At 43.7% G+C, this 24,316-nt stretch overlaps 1 long non-coding RNA gene across 4 annotated transcripts; it reads right to left on the minus strand.

The window, feature by feature from the left end:
• Positions 1–2,600: 2,600 nt before the first annotated feature.
• Positions 2,601–22,574, minus strand: LOC132406470 (uncharacterized). 4 transcript variants are annotated; one of them, XR_009516172.1, is made up of 4 exons: positions 22,459–22,570; positions 12,041–12,101; positions 10,053–10,193; positions 2,601–3,276 (listed from the first exon to the last, which is right to left on the minus strand). It is a non-coding gene; the product is annotated as an uncharacterized LOC132406470 (long non-coding RNA). The 4 variants fall into 4 exon arrangements; XR_009516174.1 differs by lacking the exon at positions 12,041–12,101 and having other exon boundaries at positions 22,485–22,574; XR_009516173.1 differs by lacking the exon at positions 12,041–12,101 and having other exon boundaries at positions 22,459–22,574.
• Positions 22,575–24,316: the final 1,742 nt, after the last annotated feature.

The raw sequence follows: 24,316 nt of genomic DNA on the forward strand, positions 1-24,316 counted from the left end.
AGGGGCATTTAAGAACCTCTTAGGTGGGCTCATGGATGATAGTAAATTGGAGATCTATGTGGGAGGGAGAGGTTAAGTTGATCTTAGAGGAGGTTAAAGGGTTGGCGCAACATCACAGGTCGAAGGGCCTGTTCTGTGCTGTAGTGTTCTACATTCTACGTTCCATCATTACGTTCTATCCTACAGAGTGCTTAGTACTAAGGTAGAACTTTGTACCTAGAGGCACTGAGGAACGGCCGCTCCTTTCTGATACAACCCATTGGTGGATTGGTGAATGCGACACGACAATCCTCTCGTCACCTGCCTGTATGGCAGCTCCATCCTTCAGGGACCATCAGGGGTGGTACGAATGAGCTATTTCTGATATTAAATTGAATTCCCTCCCATCTGCCACAATTAGCAGATGGTGGGAGATATGAATGTTTAATGAGGGACGGTGTGCTGAGCAAGCAAACTGTCTTTTCCCCAGATGGTGTCAACAGTTTTTTTTTGAACGTTGTTAGATTTGCAATCATCCCAGCGATTGGAAGCTATTCCGTAACCTTTCTAAAGTTGTGGAGCAGCCTGTGGAATGACGAGGTGAGTAAATTGCCACAGATACATCAGCTTCGGAACAGTTGTTGTAGTCACAGAGTCTGTGTCAAGTCCAATTAAATTCCTAGTTATTTGGGACCCACAGGATATGAATGAAGGGGGTATTCAATAATGGTAATGTGAATGGATGACAGGGGAGATTGTTAGACTGTTTGTTGTAGATAATCATCGCCTGGCATTGGAGAGGCACAGATGTTGCTTGTCTCTCACCCGCCCAAGCCTGGTCTTGCTGCATCGTTGGCACCAACAGTTCTCCTCATCATCTGTGCAACTGCAAATCGAACAGAAGCACTGGGCAAACATTGGTGAATATTCCCACTTGGGGGAGAAGCAAAGGCCACCGAAAGATGAATAAGATGCAGCCTTGGACTCAGCCCGGGAGGGGGCCATGATGACTGGATTCCAATGACCACTGCATCGTTCTAGACACAATTAACCCGCGGACAGCTATATCAGGATGTGCTAGCACTCAGTTCAGTCCAGTCAGGCTTTGATGTCATTGCGCCTCATCGCTGGGTTCCAGTACTGAGCCGATGTCTTTGCAGAACCCAGGGTTTTATTTGTGAGCCGGGTAATAGTGAACAAGTGAGTTGTTCTAAAAATTGCCACAACAAGACCTAGGAACTCAGCTGTACTGAATCCGTTAACTATAGAGCTGATGGGTTGGGACAAGAAGAACTCTATCTTGGCTTTGGTTAGCAAGAGGGGAGGGCATGACAACTTAAATTACATTAAAAACTGGCACTACATCACCATTGAATCTGCTCACTGGTACCTCCAAGATGTCTTCTTCTCTCATTAACTGTGGCTTCCCCACACCATTGCTGGTGCTGGCTCTTAACAGCATCACCTTTATTTCATGCCCATCTGCTCCAGCCCTATTCTGTCCCTGACCAGAATGCCTGCCCTCTTCTTCCACCTCACTACGTAAACGTAATCCGCACCACCATCAGTGGGACTCCATCAGCAGACACATCTTCCCCATCCCTTCAGTCTTCCTGCTCCACTCTTCTACCTCCACCACAAGAGATAGAACTAATGTCCTTCTATCTCTACTCTTCAGACCATTCGGGAAAGGAACAGTCTTTCCATTGTTCACATGCACTTTCAGTCTAGAGTTGTTGGTGCTTACAGCGCTGTCTCTCTTACACCTGAGAGACCAAATACAAACTGAGCAACTGCTTATAATCACCTCCATTCCACCTGCAAGGACAGCCATGAGCTTTTGGATGCCTTTCATTTCAATTCTCCACCCGACTCACCCTCTACAATCTCCGTCACTGAACTCTAACAATCTCCAGTGAAAGCTCAAATGGCAATAAATAGGTGAGAGACTGAAAATCTGGCTGAATGGTGCCACAGCAAAACCAAAGAGCTGACTATTTAAACAGGGAGAGGAAACCAGAGGTCCGTGTGCCAGTCCGCATCAGGGGATGAGAGACGAGGCGGTTTGGTAACTTTAAATTCCTTGGCATTATCATGTCAAAGGAGTGTCCTGCTACCAGCACGTAGGTGCCACCACAAAGAAGACACAACAATACCCCTACTGTCTTAAAGGTTTGCACAGTTTTGGTACGTCATCTAAAACTTCAACAAATTTCTATATATGCACGCTGCGCAGCGAAGAAGTAAATTTTTTTTAAAAAACAAAGTCGTGCTTCAGCACAGCTTTGTGGATCTAAGAGCTTGGTCCTGTGCTGGACTGTTCTATGAAATGAGTTTCACTGGTTATGATAGAAAAATACCCAACCATGCAGATACTCAAGCCTGTTTTGTCATTTGCTAAGATCATCTGATATTTTTCTGGAGCAAGTCCCAGATCTAATGTTTACTTTGAGAGGAAGTATTTGTACTTTGAGTACTTTGAGAGGAAGAATTTGTTTTCTACCCCCTATAAGAGGGTTTCCTAGCCCCCTGCCAATGTCTCTTGTGCAAGAATTCGTGTATTATTTCCTCAAAGAGTTTGGGAAGTTTGAAATTTGTTTTTAATTAGAGTGAAAAAGAAAGGTATAAGTTATAGAGGATAGAAACCAAAAAGAAATTTTATCTCTTTGAAGCCAACAGCAAAAAGAGTTTATTTTAAACTGCTGCACCAGCAGAAAATGATTTTCTTCATCTATTTGTTTTTTTCATTCATCTAACCCTAAAAACTGAAATCAACTTTTAACTTCTTATCTTCCAGGAAATAAATTTCCAGGAATTGCTCCTGGTACTTTCACCGGAGTTCTGACAACATCTGATGCCATGGTAATGCAGTGATCAGCACAACATTATTGCAGCTCAGGGTGTTGGAGTCTGGACTTCAGCTCTGGCGCTGTCTGTAAGGAGCTTGCATGCACTTCCAGTGTCAGTTTCCTCCAGGCGCTCTGGTTTACTCCCGCAGTCCAAAGACATACCAGTTACTATCTCTTACTATCTTTCCTTTCAGTTAGTCCTGACGAAGGGTCTTGGCCCGAAACGTCAACAGTGCTTCTCCCTATAGATGCTGCCTGGCCTGCTGTGTTCCACCAGCATTTTGTGTGTGTTGCTTGAATTTCCAGCGTCTGCAGATTTCCTCGTGTTTGCCAGTTAGTAGGTTAGTTGCTCATTGTAAATTCTCCTGTGATTCGGCTCATGTTAAATAGGTGGGTTTCTAGATAGTGCAGCTCCTTGGTTTGGAAGGGTCTGCTCCATGCTATATCTCTAAAGAAGCAAACAGATAAATAGATATATTAATAGATAAACAATTAATTGATTGATTAATTAGTTATAGAGAGATCAAGAATCTTCCAAGGCCAATGTTTCCCTTCTAACACTGTACACAGTGCCCAATGTACTGGCTTCACTATGACTTTTAAGTAGCAGCCTTTTGTTTCCATGAACCTCTTGCCCCGTGGCAAATTCATTAACTTTAATTGTTTCTTGAAATATACGTATGTAATCTTTTTTTACTCTCTTATGTAATCTCCTGTTGAGATGCAAACTTGCTGATTTGAACCGCGCGACTGGTGCCATGTCTTGGAAAACAGCGACCTAATCTCCCTGGATCTCAATAGAGTGCATTGCATTTCACAGTGAAGTGTGATGAAGCATTACCAGGAGGGCTGAGGAAATGGTTCAAGCATTTGCTCAAGACCTCTTGACAAGAGTGCAAAATACCTACTGACTGATGAGAACCTTGGCCCATGAGCTTTGAAGGACAACTCAGGCACTGAGTTAAGCGGCGGTTAACTACGGGTTAATTACTGAGTAAAGCGCTGAGCCGCGGGACACAAAGACTTCACACTTGCACCTAAACCTTAATTCATCCAGAGCCAACACATCACGATGCCCTATTCACTTTAACAAAGCCACTGATTTTTACTAAAACCTAAATGAAGGCAAGTGGTTTGTTATTTGTTTACCTAATTAATATTAATACAATTAAAGACATTGAACATGTTATTAATATTGAATATGGCTTTGAATGAATTATTAATTTTTTATTTATAACAAAGTTGTTTTACATTCCTGTCCACGCTTACTAGCAACGATTAGCATTCCAAAGCACTCAAAATCTAATTACAAACACCAAAATGAAAATTTATTGTGATTATCTTTTTTCCATTTCCTTTATGGAAATAAACAGTTGTCCCAGTTTAATGTTCGCCCATGAACAGACCAATGATCAGCTATTGGTGAATGGGGTGCCCAGATTTCTACTAGGAATGCTGGAGACACACAAGTCAGGCAGCATCTGTGAGGAGAGAAACAGAGGTCGATTAGAAGTGGGAAAGTGAGAAAATAAAAAGGTGTAAAGGGGCATGGGAGAGCAAAGGTGAAAGATTGCAAATGGGCTCTCACCAAAGTTGTTAAGGCAACAATTATTTTAAAAACCGGCACCTAGATACAGAAGAGGGAATAAAAACAAGAAACAAATTGAAACGGAAAGATATGACCACATCAGTGGAGAGAGAGCTGAAGTAAGAGGGCTATTAACTGAAACCGATAAATTCAAAATAGCATGCCAAAGATCAGCTACCTGTCCAGGCAGAGGAAAACACTCTCTCTCAAAGTTCAAACTTCAAAGTAAATTTATTACCCAAAGTGCGTATAGGTCACCAAATACTACCCTGAGATTCAGTTTCTTGCAGGTCCTCACAGTAGAGCAGAGAAATGCAACGTAATTAATGAAAAACTACATATAACCAAATACTGACAAACAAAATGTGCAAAAGAAGAATTGTGCAACTAACTAATTGACTACTAAATAAATAAATAACACTGAGAACGTGAGTTGTGGAGTCCTTTAAATTGAGTCCATAGCTTATGGAATCAGTTCAGAGTTGAATTGAGTAAAGTTATCCACACTGGTACAGGAACCTATTCCTGAACCTGGTGGTGTGGGACCAAAGGCTCCTGTACTCCTTCCTGAAGGCAAAGGGAGAAGAGAGCATGGACGGGATGGTGAGGGTCTGTGTTGATGCACGCTGCTTCCTTGTGAATATGCTCAGTGGTGGGGAGGGCTTATCCTGAGATGGACTGGGCTGTGTCCATCACCTCTCCCCAAAGAAATCCAAAAATGAATCCCTCTTACAGTGTCCATATCCCTTAATCTCCCTCATATTTATGTGCTTAAAACATTTCTGAAAAGTCTCTAATGTATTTGCCTTTACTACCTTACCAGGCTGCACATTCCAGTTATCCATCACTCTCTGAGTAAAAACATCCCTCACATCCCTCTTGAACCTACTTCCTCTCACCTTCAATGCTTGTCCTCTGGTATTTGGGAGACAGATATTCCCTGTCTACTCTATCCATGCCTCTCATAATCTTATAAACCTCTATATCAGACCTCCCCTCAGCTTCCGCCACTCCAGAGAAAACAACCCGCATTTGTCCAGCCTCTCGTGTACCCAAAAGGAAGATCGGAAAGAGAATCTGCACTACGGACAAGTGTGCTGCTTGGTGTTGGGTCAGATGGGTATCTTCTGGAGATTATAGCTGCATCCTCTGGCCCTGCATAGTCATGTGAGAAGCTGTTCTGGGCCAGTATGGGACAAGACATATTGGCTGGTAGGTTAATGGGTCACTATAGATTGTCCAGTGATTAGGCTAGGATTAAATCAAGGGATTCTGGGTGGCATTCCTTGAAGGGCCGGTAGGGTCTGCTCTGCACCCTATCTCTAAATAAAAACTAAATAACATAGAACATAACATGACAAAGGACTGTGAGAACAACTGAGAGGATCCATTGGGGACAGTTATCAGGAGTACTGCATATGCAGGGGCCTTAGTATTATTAAGGATCCCACCCATCCATCCAGCATCCTCTTTGACTTTCTACCATCCGGCAGGAGACACCGATGTATAAAAACAGGAGCAGTCAGGATGAGAAAGAGTTTCTTCCCTCAGGTCATTCTGAACTCGCTGCCTCATCATATATGAAACGTCACTGGTAAGTCTGTTTCATACCTTACAATATTTAATGCAAATACACTTTAGCTTGTTGGTTATGTGATTCATCTGTAGATTTTATCCTTACCTTCACAAGTTATCAGGTGTTATGTGCACTACTGTGCTTTACACCCTGGTTTAGAGAAACGTTCTCTTGATTCTATATACGGTATGTGGTTATATATACTTTATATACAGGTTTGTATGTAACCCTCACAGCGGTCTCGTATACAAACCTGCCACATTAGCTGACTCTGCTAACAGCCACATGATTCAGAAGCCCACCATTCACAAGCAATGAACGCCTAGGGTTGGTATGATTTGGGGTTCAACCAAACGAGAACATCGCGATGTTCCAATTAAAGAAACCTCGATTTGAGCAAGAGCTGTGTAAATACTGCCCATACACAATTGTCAGTCAGCAAGGAATAACAGATCGTACACCACATAAAATTATAAAGAAACGATATTTACAAATTTCAGCTTTATCGAACAGTTGGTAGGAAAGAGAAAAAAAAGACCTATTACAGTTAAACCAGTCTGTGCTCAAACTGGATTTGTTGTTTACTCACACAATGGACCCCCAGTCTACATGAAAGCACACGCCACATTCCAAACTTCACTCAAAATCCATCTCAAACAAATTGGCTCTTCAGAGAAAGAGTATTGGCCATTCCTCCTTGGAGCCATTCATCTGTACAAAGCCTTCGTGCAATGGGGACACTCCTCCCCAGGGTCTTCTCAAGCATCTTCCCTCCTGTCCTCTCCGCAGCTCCAACCTAAAAGACCCCGAACCAGACTACCATCCGTCAAAAATCTCTTTCCGCCCTGCTCTCTCTCGAACTTTCTCCCGATTCCACCACCCTGATTGGCTGACACAACATCCCTAAGTTGAGCAGCAGGACTTCTCACCTCTAGCTGAGACTGAAACATTCTACCGGCAGAACACCCAGCTTTTGCAGAAAACTGCTGAAGTGAAATATCTACAGCATAGCAGTAGAAATCTTAACCAGGGCATTATATACACATGTATAATATTTAACTGACAATAGACTTGACTGAATCATAGAACTAATAATAGAACTAATCATAGAACTAGGGATCCTACCTACTGTGTTAGCGCATGCCTAGTGGGCAAGGCATCAGACTAGTAACCTGAAGGTCACTGGTTCGAGCCTCAGCTGAGGCAGCGTGTTTGTGTCCTTGAGCAAGGCACTTAACAACACATTGCTCTGCGATGTCACCGGTGCCAAGTTGCATGGGTCCTAGTGCCCTTCCCTCGAACAACATCGGTGACGTGGAGAGGGGAAGGCCTGCAGCCTGGGCAACTGCCAGTCTCCAATACAACCCTGCCCAGGCCTGTGCCCTGGAAACTCCAGGCGCAGATCCATGGTCTCTCGAGACCGACGGATGCCACCACCAGGGATCATACCACCAAACATATCTGTACTGCCCCTCCATTTTCTCCGCTTTCCACAGCGATCATTGCCCCCATCCACTACTTATCCCTGCAAGGATCCAAAGTGCTACACCTGTCCATACTCCTCTTCCCTCACCAGCATTCAGGGCCCCAGACAGCCCTTCCAGGTGAGGCAAAACTTCACCTGAGAATTTGATAGGGTTGTCTAATGTGTCTGGTGCTCCCAGTGCAGCCTCCTCTATGTTGGTGAGACCCATTGTAAATTGGGGGAACACTTCGTTGAGCACCTCAACTCCACCCACCAAGAGCAGATCTCCCCAGTGGCCAAACATTTTAATTCTAATTCTGATTCCCATTCCTGTTCCGAGATGTCTGTCCATGGCCTCCCCTTGAGCCGAGATGAAGCCATCCTTAGGAGCTGTACATTATATGCTGTTTCGGTAACCTCCAATTTGATGGCATGAATATCAATTTTGCCTTCTGGTTTAAAAAATATTCCCTCCAACTCCCCTCTTCTACTTTTCAGTCTGGTCTCTTTCCTCTTCTCACCTGCATTTCACTACCCTCTGGGACCCCTCCTCCTCTTTCTCCTATGATCCACTCTCCTCTCCGATGAGATTCCTTCATCTCCAGACCTTTACCTCTCTTACCCACCTGGCTTCACCTATCGCTATCTAGCTATCCTCCTTCCCCTCCCTCCCCCACCCCAACCTTCATATTCTGGCATCTTCCCCTCTTCCTCCTTCCTTTCCAGTCCTGAAGAACAGACTCAGCACAAAACATTGACTGTTTATTCTGTTCCGTAGATGCTGCCTGACTTGCTGATTTCTTCCAGCATTCTGTGTGTGGAGCGGACGGTAGATATTGTCTTTGTGGACTTTAGTCAGGCATTTGACAATGTTCTGTGTGGTAGGTTGGCCAGAAGGCCCAGGCACATGGGATCCAAAGTGAGCTACCTGACTGGATCAACATTGGATGGGTAATATGAGGCAGAGGCTAGTGGTGGAAGGATTCTTGTTCTTATTGGAACTCTGTGACAAGTGATGAACCACAGGGACCAATAGCAAAGCCATTAATGCTTGTGATATATATACACATATTAATGACTTGGATGTGAATGTTGGAAGTATAATTGGCAAGCTTGCAGATGATGCAGAAATTTGTCCTGTTGTGTGCAACAGGGTATACCTGGAACATAAGACCGTGCATTGGCAGCGTAGTGATGCGTTTCAAGCAGTCACATCAGGTGAGGACATGTGCAGTGACTGAGGACTGTTAAGCAAAGGGATCTTTGAGATTTAAGTTCATAGTTTTTCTGAAAGTGGTAACATAGGATGGTGGAGGAAGCATGTGGCATAACTACCTTCATTGGTCAGAATATTGTATATAAAAGTTAGTATTGTAGGGGAAAGTTTTACAAAACACTTGTTAGACTACACATGGAGTATTCTGGCTACCACACTATAGGAAGGATACAATCATCCGAGAGAAAGTGCAGATGAGATTCATCAGGATGGTGCCTGGACTGGAGGACTTTCATTATAAGGAGAGATTGTATTGGGCAAGGTTTAATCGACGCAGCTTGTGAGTTGGATTCTGTGCTTCCGGTCACTCCCTTCTTTGTTGTTTTTGGGCGATTTTGAATTGGGGCAGCCTACAGACAACAAACTGAGATGTACAAAATATGCCTTGACGCTTTTAATTTTTTTGCTTTACGGTCTGTGTTTTTCACCTTTATTTTTACTGCCGTTTGCACAGTTTGGTTTTGTTTGTGCATGAGGGTTGATGTTTTTCCGTGGAGAGGACGCACTTCAGGATTGTTACTGCATAGATATTTTAATAATAAATGTACTTTGAATTTTTATGGGTTGTTTAGTGATGGAAGCAGTGGGGGGGGGGGTGTGGTGAGCTGATGGAAAGATATAAAATTATACAAACTGACAGACAACCTGAACCCTATTCCCACAGAGGCTAGTGGAATCAGATACAATCATTCTATAACTGACCAAGATATTGAATGGAGTAAATTTGACTGGCAGTGTAAGTTTAGTTTCTGACATTTAAGCAATGCACCGTCCTTACATGGAAATACATCACAATTCATTCACCAGCACGGGAACTAAATCAGGCACACTGGGAATATTTGACTACATGAACTGTAGCTGTTCACAGTACTGTAATGTTCTAGTTAGCACAGCACTATCACAGCTCAGGGTGCCGCAGTTCAGAGTTCAATCCCAGCATCCTCTGCAGTGAATTTGGACATCATCTCTGTGAATGCGCATGTTTCCCCCAGGTGCTGAGGTTTCCTCCCACGGTCCAAAGATGTACCAGTTAGTAAGTTAATTGGTCATTGTAAATCAAAGTACGTTTATTATCTATACACGTATAAATTATTCAACCTTGAGATTTAATTGCTGATAGGCAACTAACAGAGCAAGAAACCTGAAAGCACCCAATTTTTAAAAAAAAAGGACCAACACCCAATGTGTAAAGAGGAAGAAGAAAACAAATCACGCAAACAAGCAACAGCACTCGGAACCAGATTGAGTCCAGGGACCCAGAGCAGGTCCATTGCCTCAGTTTCAGTTCACTCATTGAGGCAAATCTCCGTGAAACTTACCAATATGAAGCCTGGAGCAGTCAAGACCAGTCCCACAGCCTCAGCACCACCAAGATTACATTACGGTTAAATCGGGGATCGTCTGGGGTTTCCACATGGCACAGCTCAAAGAGCGAGAAGAGGATATTCTGTGTTGTATCTCTAAATAAATAAATTTAGACAGACACTTGAAAAGGCGAGGAGTAGTGTATGTGAACACAATGCCAATGAACCGGGTTAGTGAGGACAGGCAAGAGAAAACCAAAAGGGCAGCACATGGATGTGTTGGGTCAAAAGGCCTGTTTTGATGATGTATGATTCTTTGGCACTATTTGTCTAATATGTTGATCCAAGGCTAAGCAGATAGGTCTTTGGACTTCAAAGGAAGTCGAAGAGTTTGGGGAACAGCAGTGAAGAGAGCTCCTTCAACAGCGAAGCAAATTGAAGGGTTCGTCATGTCCAACAGTATAGTCCACATGAGATCTGAGGCAAGGTGGTTCAGGAACTAGCACAAGAACTCAAAGCTACATGGTCAATGTCAGCCTATTACAATAATCCTGAGGGAGCATTCACCATTTGTTTCCCCAGGTATGTTCCAGAATGCATGCGCTCGGAGATAAGCACACGCTCAGGGGAAAAAAAAAATGCTGGGATTTACCCAAGGAAAGGGGTCAAAGATATTAGAGTAAGAGGATTAGAAAAGGCTCAGATGAAGCAGGCACTATTCCTAGGTGGCACCTGCTATTTTATGCAGCTACTTATTGAGTTAATTTGCTTCCAAAACCTAACTTCACTATTTGACCCTGCTGTATTCTCTATATCAGCATTGGCTGTTAACTTAATTCAATATACAGAAATAAGTCCCAATGTTCAACGAGTTTTTTTTTATTAAAAAAAAACAAGTATTTGGAATGCCCAAACACTTCATTGACATTTCTGCAAAATGCAAGTTCCCTGTTGGAAATTGGGGAAATGCCTAATACAAGGCCCCGCAATAAATGAAACATCATACTATCTGATTTGAGGTTGGGATTAAACGTTCTCACCAGAGAGCCCAATGAAATGCTAACACTGCCTCTCTGGCTCCACCAATACACTTCTAGACCAACATTTCCACAAGGTACGAGGAAGTGCTGCCCTCCCTCAGGTGCCATCTTTCAGATAAGATTGGAGTTCAAGACCATGCTTGCTCCCTCTCAGGCTATAAGATATAGGAGCACAATTAGGCCATTTGGCCCATTGAGCCTATGCTATTTCATCATGGCTGATCCATTTTCCCTCCCAGCCCCAATCTCCTGCCTTCTCCCCGTATCCCTTCATGCCCTGACTAATCAATCCATTAACCTCTGTTATAAATATTCCCAATGGCTTGGCCTCCACAGTCACCTGTGGCAATGAATTCAATAGATTCCCCACCCTGTAGCTAAAGAAATCCCTCCTCATCTTCATTCTAAATGGACATCCCTCTATTCTGAGGCTATATCCCTGGCATTAGACTCCCCCACGATAGGTAATACCCTCTCCACATCCACTCTATCAAAGGCCGTCAACATTCAATAGGTTTCAATGAGGTCCACTAGACGAAGTTTCCTATTGGCCTTGCAACTCTTTATCCTTCATACAAACAGGAAAAATATTACTTTCAGTGTCATACTGCCGTTGGAGAGTAACATAACTTCAGAGGCGTCCATTGATTGTAACATGGTTAGGGATGCACTGACTGGTGTAAGATTGTAAAGCGACACAACTCTGTCCATCTTACCCAGACTGTCAGCTCTATCCACCCACCATACAACTGGATTTGGATGTTAACAGGTTTTTCCAGCACAGGCTTCCCAGGTGGCCAGTTCAGTTCTATCTTTTCCCGGTGTCCACCCAGTTGCATTCTAGGTGGTCAGGAAACTCAGCTGGAATTTCTTCCCCTTCCGAGATAACGGTGACAGAGTCTTTTACTGTCTTTAATTGCTCTTCCTTCTTTTTAAATGCTGCTTTTTAAAAATCATTTTTACCTTGAAATCTTTGGCCTGAACCTATCAGTATCACAGTTGTTACTCACAGGACTGGACTCCCCTTGAAGAGACGCAAACAAGAGGTTAGACATGGAAATACCAACAGGACATCAGAGGCACAACCAAAAGACACACAGGCCAAATCATTCTCTACAAACACAAGTCCCCTTTAAATAGTCATAGAATGTGGGAACCCCATGCCAGTCACAGTTAACTTAACAAGGTGAAACAGAATGCACCACGGTTTAATGGCTCTAGTTAAGATAACAATTATTCAATATGGCTGCTTGAGAAACCTGGAAGCTCTAAGGCCAGATGCAGAAGCCCAAAGTGTTCATGACAGTCCTACATGTTCTGTTTGTTCCCTCCACCCCTTCCCTAGATTAATTCAAAATTTGTTTCTTCCATTTTCCCACTAGATATCGGAGAGAACCTCCTTGTAAGTGCCTACGAAGAAGTATTACATAGTTTGTCGTATTTACAAATACCATGCAAGTATGAATTGAATACTGCTGTCATTTAATGGCCCTCTAATTGAAATATTTGGACTCTCTCTCTCTCCCTCTCTCTCTCTCTCTCACACACACACACACACACACACACACACACACACACACACACACACACACACACACACACACACACACACACACACACACACACACACACACACACACACACACACACACACACACACACACACACACACACACACACACTAGGGAGCCCCGAGGAGCCAGTGAGCACAAAATGATTGAGTTCAACTTGAAATTTGACAGGGAGAAAGCGGAGTCTGATGCAGCAGTATTTCAGTGGAGTAAAGGAAATTACAGAGGTATGAGAGAGGAGTTGGCCAAAGTAAATTGGAAGGAGCTGCTGACGGGGATGACAGTGGAGCAGCAATGGTGTGAGTTTCTGGGGAGAATGAGGAAGGTGCAGGATAGGTATATTCCAAAGAAATACTTAAATAGCAAAATAGTATGACTATGGCTGACAAGGGAAGTCAAAGCTAATGTAAAAACAAAAGAGAGGGCATACAACAAAGCAAAAACTAGAGAGAAGCTAGAGGATTGGGAAACTTTTAAAAACCAACAGAGAGCAACTAAAAGAATCAGGGAAAAGATGGAAAGCATGCTAGCAAACAATATAAAAGTGGAGAGTAAGAGACTTTTCACCTATGTAAAAAATGAAAGAGAAATGAGAATGAATATAGGACCGCTAGAAAATGAGGCCAGAGACATAATAACAGGGGACAATGAGATAGCAGAGGAACTAAATGAGTATTTTGCATCAGTCTTCACTGTTGGACACTAGCAGAGTGCCAGACGTAGAGTGTGTGAAGGAAGAGAAGTAAGAGCAGTTGCAATTTCAAGGGAGAAAGTGCTCAAAAAACTGAAAGACCTAAGGGTCCATAAGTTATTGGAGCAGATGAACTGCACCTTGGGGTTCTAAAAGAGGTAATGTTAGTGATTGTGAAGGGCTAGCAATGATCTTTCAAAACTCATTGGACCCAGACATGGTGTCAGAGGACTGGAAAATTGCAAATGTCACTCCACTCTTTGAGAAAGGAGGAAAGCAGCAGAAAGAAAATTATATTATAGACCAGTTAGCCTGACCTCAGTGATTGGAAAGATGTTGGAGTCCACTGTTAAGGGTAAGGTTATGGAGTACTTGGTGACACAAGACAAGTTAGGACAAAGTCAGCATTGTTTCCTTAAGGGAAAATCTTGCCTGATGAACCTGTTGGAATTCATTGAGGAGATTTCAAGTAGGGTAGATAAACAGCATGCAGTGGATGTTGTATACTTGGACTTTCAGAAGGCCTTTGACAAGGTGCCACACATGGGGCTGCTTACCAAGTTAAGAATAAACAGTATTACAGGAAAGCTACTAACATGGTCAGAACATTGGCTGATTGGTGAGAGGCAGCAAGTGGGAATAAAAGAATCCTTGTCTGGTTGGCTGCCAGTGACTAGAGGTGTTCCGCAGGAGTTGTTGTTGGAACTACTTCTTTTTGTGCTGTATATCAACGATTTAGATAATGGAGTAGATGGCTCCATTGCCACGTTTTCAGGTGATACAAAGATTGGTGGAGGGACAGGTAGTGTTGAGTAAATGGGTAAGCTGCAGAAGGACTTAGACAGGTTAGGAGAATGGGCAAGAAAGTGGCAAATGAAATACAATGTTGGAAAATGCATGGCCATGCACTCTGGAAGTAGAAATAAATGTGCAGACTTTTTTCCAAATCAGAATAAAATCCAAAAATCTTAGATGCAAAGCAACTTAGGAGTCCTTGAGAAAAACACTCTATAGGTTAACTTTCAGGTTGAGTTGGTGGTGAGGAAGGCAAATGCAATGTTAGCATTCATTTCAAGAAGACTTGAATACAAGAGCAGGGATGTGATGCTGAGGCTTTATAAGGCCCTGGTGAGGCCTCAGCTTGAGTATTGTGAAAAGTTTTGGGCTCCTCATCTAAGAAAAGATGTTCTGGCATTGGAGAGGGTCCAGAGGTGGTTCACAAGGTTGATTCCAGAAATGAAAGGGTTATCATACGAGGAATGTTTAATGGCCCTGGATCTGTATTCATTATTTAGAAGGATGAGGGGGATCTCATTGAAACCTCTCAAATGTTGAAAAGACTAGACAGAGTAAATGTAGATAGAATGTTTCCCATGGTAGGGGAGTCTAGGACAAGGGGGCACAACCTCAGGATAAAAGGGCGTCTATTTAAAACAGAGATGCGAAGAAATTTCTTTAGCCAAAGGGCAGTGCATTTGTGGAATTTTCTACCACAGGCAGCTGTGGAGGCCAGTTGTTGGATGTTTTGAAGGCAAAGATTGATAGGCTCTTGATTGGTCACAGCATCAAAGATCATTTCATTATTTCAGTTATATAAAGAATAAAAGGGAGATAAGAGTTAATATCGGATCACTAGAAAATGATGGGGGACAATGAAATGGCCAATGAAATTAATGGGTACTTAGCATCAGTCCTAACTATGGAATGCACTAGCAGTGTGCCAGAGGTCCGTAAGTGTCAGTGAGCAGAAGTGAATGCCATTGCTATTACAAAGGAATTCGCTAGGCAAACTCAAAGGTCCTAAGGTGGATAAGTCACCTGGACCAGATGGACTACATCCCAGAGTCCTGAGAGAGGTGGCTGAAGAGGTAATGGATGCATTGATCATGATCTTTCAAGATTCACTTGATTCTGGCATGGTCTCAGAGGACTGGAAGATCGAAACTGTCACTCCACTCTTTCAGAAGGCAGGAAGGCAAAAGAAAGGAAATTATAGACCAGTTAGCCAAACCTCAGAGACTGGGAAAGTCTTGGAGTCTGTTATTAAGGATGAGGTTTCGAGGTGCTTGGAGACTCATGATAAAATGTCAAAGTTGGCATGGTTTCTGTAAAGGGAAATCTTGCCTGACAAACCTATTAGAGTTCTTAGAGGAAGTAACAACCAGGGTGGACAAAGCGGAGGCAGTAGATGTAATTTACTTGGATTTTAAGAAGGCGCTTGATAAGGTGCCACACATGAAGCTGTTCAACAAGATAAAATCCTATGGTGTAACAGGAAAGATACTGGCGTGCATAGAGGAATGGCTGACAGGCAGGAGGCAGCGAGTGGGAATAAAGGGGCCTTTTCTGGTTGGCTGTCACTGACCAGTGGTGCTCCTCAGGGGTCAGTATTGGGACCACTTCTTTTCACATTGTTTGTCAGTGATTTAGATAATGTAATTCATGGCTTTGTGGCAAAGTATTCAGATGATACGAAGATAACTGGAGGGATAGGTAGTGCTGAAGAAGCAATGGAATTGCAGCAAATTAGAAGAATGGGCAAAAAAGTGGCGGATGGAATACAGTGTTGGGAAATGTATGATAACGCATTTTGGTAAAAGGAGCAATTGTACGGATTATTATCTAAATGGGGAGAACGTTCAAACGTCAGAGGTGCAGAGGGACTTAGGAGTCCTCGTGCAAGACTCCCGGGAGGTTAATTTACAAGTTGAGCCTGTGGTAAGGATGGCAAATGTAATGTTGCCATTTATTTCAGGGGGAATAGAATATAAAAGCAAAGAGATAATGCGAGCCATTGTAAGACACTAGTCAGGCTGCACTTGGAGTATTGTCAACAGTTTAGGGCCCCATAATCTCAGAAAGGATATGTTGTCATTGGAGAGAGTCCAGAAGAGGTTCACGAGGATGATTCTGGGAATGAAGGGGTTAACATCTGAGGAGCTTTAGGCAGCTTTGGGCCTGTACTCACTGGAATATAGAAAAATGCTGGGGGATCTCATTGAAACCTACTGAATGTTGAAAGGACTAGATAGGGTGGATTTGAAGAGGATGTTTCCTCTGGTGGGGGCATCCAGAACTAGAAGGCACAGCCTCAGAATTGAGGGCAACCCTTTAGAACAGAGGAAAGGAGGAATTTGTTTAGCCAGAGAGTAGTAAATCTGTGGAATGCTCTGCCTCAGACTGCGGTGGAGACCAAGTCTATATGTACATTTAAGGCGGAAGTTGATCACTTCCTGATCCTTCAGGGCATCAAAGGACACGGTGAGAAGGCAGATGTATGGGTTTGAGTGGGATCCGGAATCAGCCATGATGGAATGGCGGAGCAGACTCGATGGGCTGAATGGCCTAATTCTGCTCCTACATCTTATGGTCTTATGATCTTATGGTTATGGGAGAAGGCCGAGGAATGAGGTTAAGGAGGTGGTAAAAAGGATCAGCCATGATTGAATGGTGGAGCAGACTCAATGGGCCAAATGGCCCAATTCTCCTCCTATGTCTTAAGATCTTATGTCTTATGTATGCCCAGGTGAAATGAAAAACTTTCTTATTAATATTACTTGATTATTGAGATTCAAAGCAAAATAGACCCTTCCAGCCCTTTGAGTCACGGCACCAAGCAATTCCCCAATTTAATCCAAGCCTAATCACAGGGCAACTTACAATGACTGATTAGCCTACTAACCAGTACATCCTTGGACTATGGGAGGGAACCAGAGCACTTAGAGGAAACCCACACAGTCACGAGGAGAACATTCAAACTCCTTACAGGCAGCAGCAGGAATTGAACCAAGGTCGCCTGTGCTGTAAAGAGTTGTGCTGACCACTGCACTACACTACACTGCACTACTGGCACCAGTATCATGGGCATACACAACGTTCACAGGAAAAACATAAATTACACAAAATTGTACTTAGAAATAATGCAATTAGAATGAAAAGAGGCCGTTGTCGTGAAAAATGGTCGAAGGAGTCACAGTGTTGCAATTAGGGTTGCGATCAGGGTAGATTAAGAGCCGACAGATTGAAGGGAAGCAGCTGACGTGGGAGTTCAGGCTCCTGTAACCCCTGCCCGATGGAATTAGTGAGACGATGACATGGCCTGGTTGGTGGGCAAGTTCAATTGATGTTTCCACCTTGAGGGGATGTCTCTTGTAGATACTTCAGTGATCAGCAGACATTGCCTGACCCTATGTGACAGGGTGATATCCTGTCTGCACTTCATTTCAAGCAGCCAGTTTTCTCGTGAACACTCCTCCTTATAATCCTAAAAAACTCTACATTGGACCATAAAGCCATATGACGTAGGAGAAGAATTAGGCCATTCGGTCCATTGAATCTACCATTCTATCATGGCTGATTTATTATCCCCTTCAACCCCATTCTCCTGCCTTCTCCCTGTAATGCACTGGTTAAGATTTTTACTGCTACACTGCAGGTATTTCATTTTAGCAATTCTGTAAGAGCACGTTTAGGTTTGTGCTAAAGATAAGGGGCTATGTTGTTCATCAGGAATGATGTGTCGGCCAATCAAGATGGTGGAATTGGGAGAAGTTTCCAGAGAACGATGGGTGGAGAGGTTTTTGCGATGGACACTAGTGTGGCTCAAGGTCTTTTTGGCGGGAGCAGGGAGAAGACAGAGTCAGGATGGATGAGGATGCCATCCCTGTTGTAGAAGATTCTCTATGCAAATGAACGGCTTCAAGGAAAGAGGACCAATACTCCTGTGGAGGAGCCCGTATGTTTGAGATGGACTTCGAGTGACATTTGGAAGCTGGTGTGTGCTCTTATGCAGGCAATGGGTCCAGTGCGTGAGTTAAAGACAATTTCAAGGTGAGCTCCGATTTAAGTACACACTTGGACTGGGTTAACTGTAATGGACCCATTCAATTTTTTTCAGTTCTTTTTCCTGCTAACTGTTTGATAAATCTGAAATTTGTAAATATACTTTCTTTATAATTGTATGCAGTGTACAATCTAAAAATGCAAACACAAGGAAATCTGCAGACGCTGGAAATTCAAGCAACACACACAAAATGCAGCAGGCCAGGCAACATCTAAAGGAAGAAGCACAGTCAATGTTACACTTTGTCAGGACTAACTGAAAGAAGAGATAGTACGAGATTTGAAAGTGGGAGGGGGAGGGGGAGATCCGAAATGATAGGAGAAGACAGGAGGGGGAAGGATGAAGCTAAGAGCTGGAAAGGCGATTGGCAAAAGGGATACACAACTGGAGAAGGGAGAGGATCATGGGGTGGGGGGCCTAGGGTGAATGAAAGGTGGAGGGGAGTTCCAGAGGGAGATGGAAAGCAGGCAAGGAGTGATTGTGAGAAGGACAGAGAGAGAAAAGAAAAAAAAGGAAGACCCCATCCACTGAGGTCAGGCTAACTGGCCTATGATTCCCTCACTTTGATCTACCACTCTTCTTAAAAGAATGAGTGACATTTCCAATTTTCCAGACCTCAGAAACCGTTCCAGAATCTAGTGATTCTTGAAAGATCATTACTAATGCCTTCACAATCTCTTCAGCTATTGCTTTGAGAACCCTGGGGTGTAGTCCTTCAGTTCCAGGTGGCTGATCTACCTTCAGACCTGTCAGCTTCCCGAGCACCTTCTCCATAGTAACAGCAAATGCACTCACTTCTCTCCCTTGGAACTCTCACATTTCTGGCATACTGCTGGTGTCTTCCACAATGAAAACTGTTGTAAAAAAAAAGATCACTCCCTACTTATACATAGTTCTTTTCTTTTGCTTGTATTTTCCTTTCCACTCTTTTCTATAAGTGTATACCTCAGATAAATACTTTGTGGAGATTTATGATATATATATATGATTATATGATATTTATGTACAATGTCTGAAATACATCTTATGGAAATATTTGTTTGATGATGAACTTCAATAAAAAAATTACAAAAAAAAAAGAAAACTGACACAAAATACTTGGTAAATTCGTCCAACGCACACAAAATGCTGCAGGAACTCAGCAGGCCAGGCAGCATCATTGGAAAAGAGTACAGTCGATGTTTTGGGCTGAGACCCTTCATCAGGACTGGAGAAACAAATATGAGGAGCCAGAGTTAGAAGGTGGGGGTATTTAGTGAAGATACAGGGCTGGAGAAGGGGAAACCTGATAGGAGAGGTCAGAAAGCCATGGAAGAAACTGAGGGGCAGGAGAACCAGTGGGAGGTGATGGGCAGGTAAGGAGATAAGGTGAGAGAGGGAAACAGGAATGGGGAATGATGGAGGGCAGGGGGCAATTACCAGAAGTTTGAGAAATCGATGTTCGTGCCATCAGGTTGGAGGCTACCCAGGTGGAATTTAAGGACAGTTTGAGGCCCTGAATGGCAGTGAGGGAGAAATGTAGGGACAGGTGTAGCACTTGCTCCGATTGCAAGGATGCCAGGAAAGCAGAAAGTGGGGTGAGGGAAAGATGTATTTGGTGGTGGGATCCCACTGAAGATGGGAACTTCGCCTTCTCCAACGGGATCCCACGACCCTCTCCCCCCTACTTTCTACTTCCCGGTACTTATCTTGCACTACTCCCTCACCACCATTCAGGGCCCCAAACAGTCCTTCTAGGTGATGTGACACTTCACCAGTGAGGCTGCTGGGGCCATCTACTGTATCCGGTCCTCCCGGTGTGGTCTCCTATGTATCGGTGAGACCTGATGTAGATCGGGAGACTCCTTTGCCAAGCACCTACTGCCAGAAGAAGTGGGATCTCCCTGTGGCCACCCATTTTAATTCCACTTCTCATACCCATTCCAACATGTCATGCCATGGCCTCCTCTACTGCCACAATGAGGCCACACTCAGGTTGGAGGAACAACACCTTACATTCCGTCTGGGTAGCCTCCAACCTGATGGCATGAACATCAATTTCTCGAACTTCCAGTCATTTCTTACCAACAGAGCCACCCCACCTTCTCTGCCTACCTGCCCGTCATTTCAACACAATGCGTATCCTCCACCTATGACTGCACCGTAATTCTGGCCATCTGTTCTATGCACTTAACTTTGATGAATCCGTGAATTGTCATCAAGAAAGTATCAGTCTATTTGACATTCAAAATAGCAGCTGTTTTGAGGAGGAAAGTTTGTTCGACGCTCCAAAAGGCTAGTGTAGATGTACTGCTCTGTTGACCATAATGATCTTAGCACCTCGAAAGACTGTCGGGACAGATCCAGGCTCGGTGAAGTCACGACTGTTACTTATGTGTGGGTATGATTCTCACTGAGAGTCTCACCACAGCTGTACACTGAAGTTCTGTTAAATTCCAACAAACACGTTGCTTGGTGTGATCTAGTTTTTTTAAATATATTTCCTAAGGTCACACTAACGTCCATCTCAATAGCAATGGTTCCTCCTGCTCAATTCACAGCTTGCAAAGGCTCCCGCTTGCTGGGAAATGAATGCTGGTCACTTTTCATGTGCAAGGAACAGAATACTGCCTTCCCAGCACAGCAAAACTCCAATAATCGGGCACCCTCAGGACTTTAGGTGGTGTCACAGTGGCAGCTTTTCCAGACGACTGGAGATTACATTTCCTAATTACCCCGCACTCTTTGAAAACACTTGTTCTTTCAATGTTGCACCTTGGTAGGGCATATGCAAGGAGACAGAACATCATTAAGGGCAAGATCCTTAACAGAGTTGCTGAGCAAAGGGATCTTGGGATCCAAGTTCAAGATTCCTTGAAGGTAGCTACTCAGGTCGATAGGTGATTAAGAAGGCTTATGGACTGAAATCAGCTTCCTTCACTTTAAGCAGATGCTTCTGAACATTTTCAGCCTCTCCTTGTGCTAACCAGCGAGACCTCTCTTAGAAAGGGTGGGGTCCTCTGTCACTAGCTACTCCTCCAGGACACAACATGACAGGTTTAGACTGGGTGTACCACGCAGTTCTTCATCTATGCTCATCATCCTGCTTAGGAGGAACTTACGATTCCTCAAAGGGTGAATGGACAAGGTCTTCAAAAAAATTCTCTCCACTTCTCTCCTTGCATGCTCCCAGAAACCCTCTCACAATGGGGGTATTCGTTCCCACGAGAATGGAAGTTATGATTTTAGCTCATGAGAATTTTTTTCTATTTACTCAAGTAAAAATCAACAGAGTGTGTGGTACAAAGGATTATAAATTGGCTTATTTATTTACAGTTTGTAGTAATTTGTATTATCTAAAAGTAAGCTTTCTTTTCATAACTGACTGAATTGTATAGAACACTTCAGTGATATGTTAATAGATGGACAGAATACCAAAAAGATGAAAGTGGTATCAAATTTACCTTAAGAAGTACAATATGCAACAAATACATATACAGACAATGGCATAGTGAAGATTCTAAGGCACAAGGTATCCCAGTAAAAATTCCAAAACAGGCTCATTAGCTAACTCTGGCTAATACCCACGTGACTCAGCATTGCATGGGAAACAGTGAGAAGGCCACCTTCAATAATGTTGAAAGGCCTGGACAGAGTGGATATGAGGAAGATGCTTCCAATAGTGGGAGAGTCTAGGGCCACAGGGCACATCCTCAGAATAGGAGGATGTCTGTTTAGAACAAAAATGAGGAAGAATTTCTTTAGCCAGAAGGTAGTGAATCGATGGATTTTATTGCTACAGACAGCTGTGGAAGACAAATCAATGGGTGTATCTAAAGCATCATCTACAAACCCCTCGGAGCCAAAGAAACGCAGGCCAATAGAATTCAAAGGTCAGCTGAAGGGGTAGCCAATCAGGACCAAGGCAAGTGAACGGAGGCCTATATAAACACAAGCACTCCCAGAGAGGAACACCAATAACTGGGCGCCGAGGAAGTCACCTTGACGGATGATGCCATATCGGCAAGCTAATTGCCAAGTTCATCAAATGCCTCAACCCCAGCCACGAATATTCACCACCACCCCGGGATAGAAATCTTTGGGCAAGTGAGCAAGATCATGGTCAAAGATGCAGGTTTTAAACAACGCAAAGCAAGAAGGGGCTGAGGAAGGAGCAGTCAGTGTTCAATAGCTGGGAAGCTGAAGAAAAGGCTTCCAGTAAAGAGGGAAAGTAATGTGGGTAGCGGGGGGGTGGGGGGGTAGGTGACCAGAAAACACCAGAGTTGGCGAGCAATACCAGAGCAATGAACAGCCAAAATGGACCTGAGGAATGTCAGTCCCGTAGCAGCAGGTTAATTTGATTGAAGACGACGCGCAGACATAGGAGCTGCCCTCGGCTTCTGGCAAAGTTACTGTGTTGTTCTGCTAACCTTGTAAGGTTGTCCTTCAAGTCCCAGAGTTCCACTTCACTAAACCAGTCCTTGCTCTGCTAAGCAACATGTTGAATAATATCCAGAATGTTTCTCCTCAGAGAATGTGTCACAGTGTACTATTTTAATTAAAAGAGTGTACGGCCCCAGTCCCAGTAGTCACCCTACATTGGGAAGGAGCCAAGTGATTAAATGAGAGACTGCAGCAGAACATGACACCCGCCCCTCACTTCTATCTTTGATATTGGGGCCTAGGTTCCTTTGTGCTTTTCTCAGGAGAGACAGAATCAAAGGCAAGCTGAGTGGAACACCTTGTTTGAAGGAATTTACCCTCTAAAACTCTCCCTGCATCCATTACTAATTTTAAATGACTACGAGCGTGCTCCTCGGCCCCATTTGATACTTAATATTATTGAGGTCACTTTCCATCCTTTCGCCTGCTCTACTGAGAAGGATTGATTCCCCAAGGCGTTTCTGTCCCAGCACACGATGTCATTTGAAGGAACTGTTTTCCTGTGTAGATATCAACAGCAAGCAAGGAGTGAGCTGTTTGACAGAATTAGTGCTGATGAACACAGACCGAATAAATAGACCACCCAAACAGAAGGTGGATTTGTGATTAGCTTCTCACCCTGATTGGGAGGTGGGAGTGAGGGAAGGCTTCCCATTCCCCACAGTAAGGTTTCTCTTTTAAAATAAATATCCCATATGAAGGTAGGTTTCATGATATTACCTGCGCCACCAGTAGTTGGGTGAATGGTCAAAACTCAGGGAGAATTCTGGGAAGGTTCTGTTCTCAGGTGCTGTCTGTGTGGAGTCTCCTCCGGGTGCTCCAGTTTCCTCCCGCGTCAGGATCAGAATCAGTTTTAATATCACCAGCATACGTCGTGAAATTTGTTGTCTTTGTGGTAGCAGTATAATGCAATACATAATAATAGAGAAAAGAAATGTGAAATAAAAGTGGTTATAGGTCCAATGTCCATTCAGACATTGTAAGAGCACCACATTTCTTGGTGCTCACCTGGCGGAGAATCTCACCTGGACCCTCAACACCAGCCCCATAGCAAAGAAAGACCAGCAGCATCTCTACTTTCTGCGAAGGCTGAGAGAAGTCCATCTTCACCCCCCATCCTCATCACATTCTACAGAGGATGTATCAAGAGCATCCTGAGCAGCTACATCACTACCTGGTTCGGAAATTGCACCATCTCGGATCGCAAGACCCTGCAGCGGATAGTGAGGTCAGCTGAGAAGATCATCGGGGTCTCTCTTCCCACCATTACAGACATTTACATTACACACTGCATCCGCAAAGCAAACAGCATTATGAAGGACCCCATGGCACCCCTCATACAAACTCTTCTCCCTCCTGCCATCTGGGAAAAGGTACCAAAGCATTCGGGCTCTCACGACAAATTTATGTAACAGTTTCTTCCCCCAAGCCATCAGACTCCTCAATACCCAGAGTCTAGTCTGACACTTACTTACTTACTTACACACACACACACCCTTTTGTAATTTTTGCTCATTTCTTTCTCAATTCTTGCTAAACCATTGTTTACATTTACATCATTTATTATTATGTTGTAATTTGCCCTTTACTGTCCCTATTGTCTTGTTTATTAATAATTTTACTGTCTTGCATTGTTTTGTGCACTTTATGTAGTCCCGTGTAGGTCTAATGTAGTTTTGTGTTGTTTCATGTAGCACCAGGGTCCTGGAGGA

This window comes from Hypanus sabinus, chromosome 16, assembly GCF_030144855.1.
Source record: "Hypanus sabinus isolate sHypSab1 chromosome 16, sHypSab1.hap1, whole genome shotgun sequence".
NCBI lineage: Eukaryota > Metazoa > Chordata > Chondrichthyes > Myliobatiformes > Dasyatidae > Hypanus > Hypanus sabinus.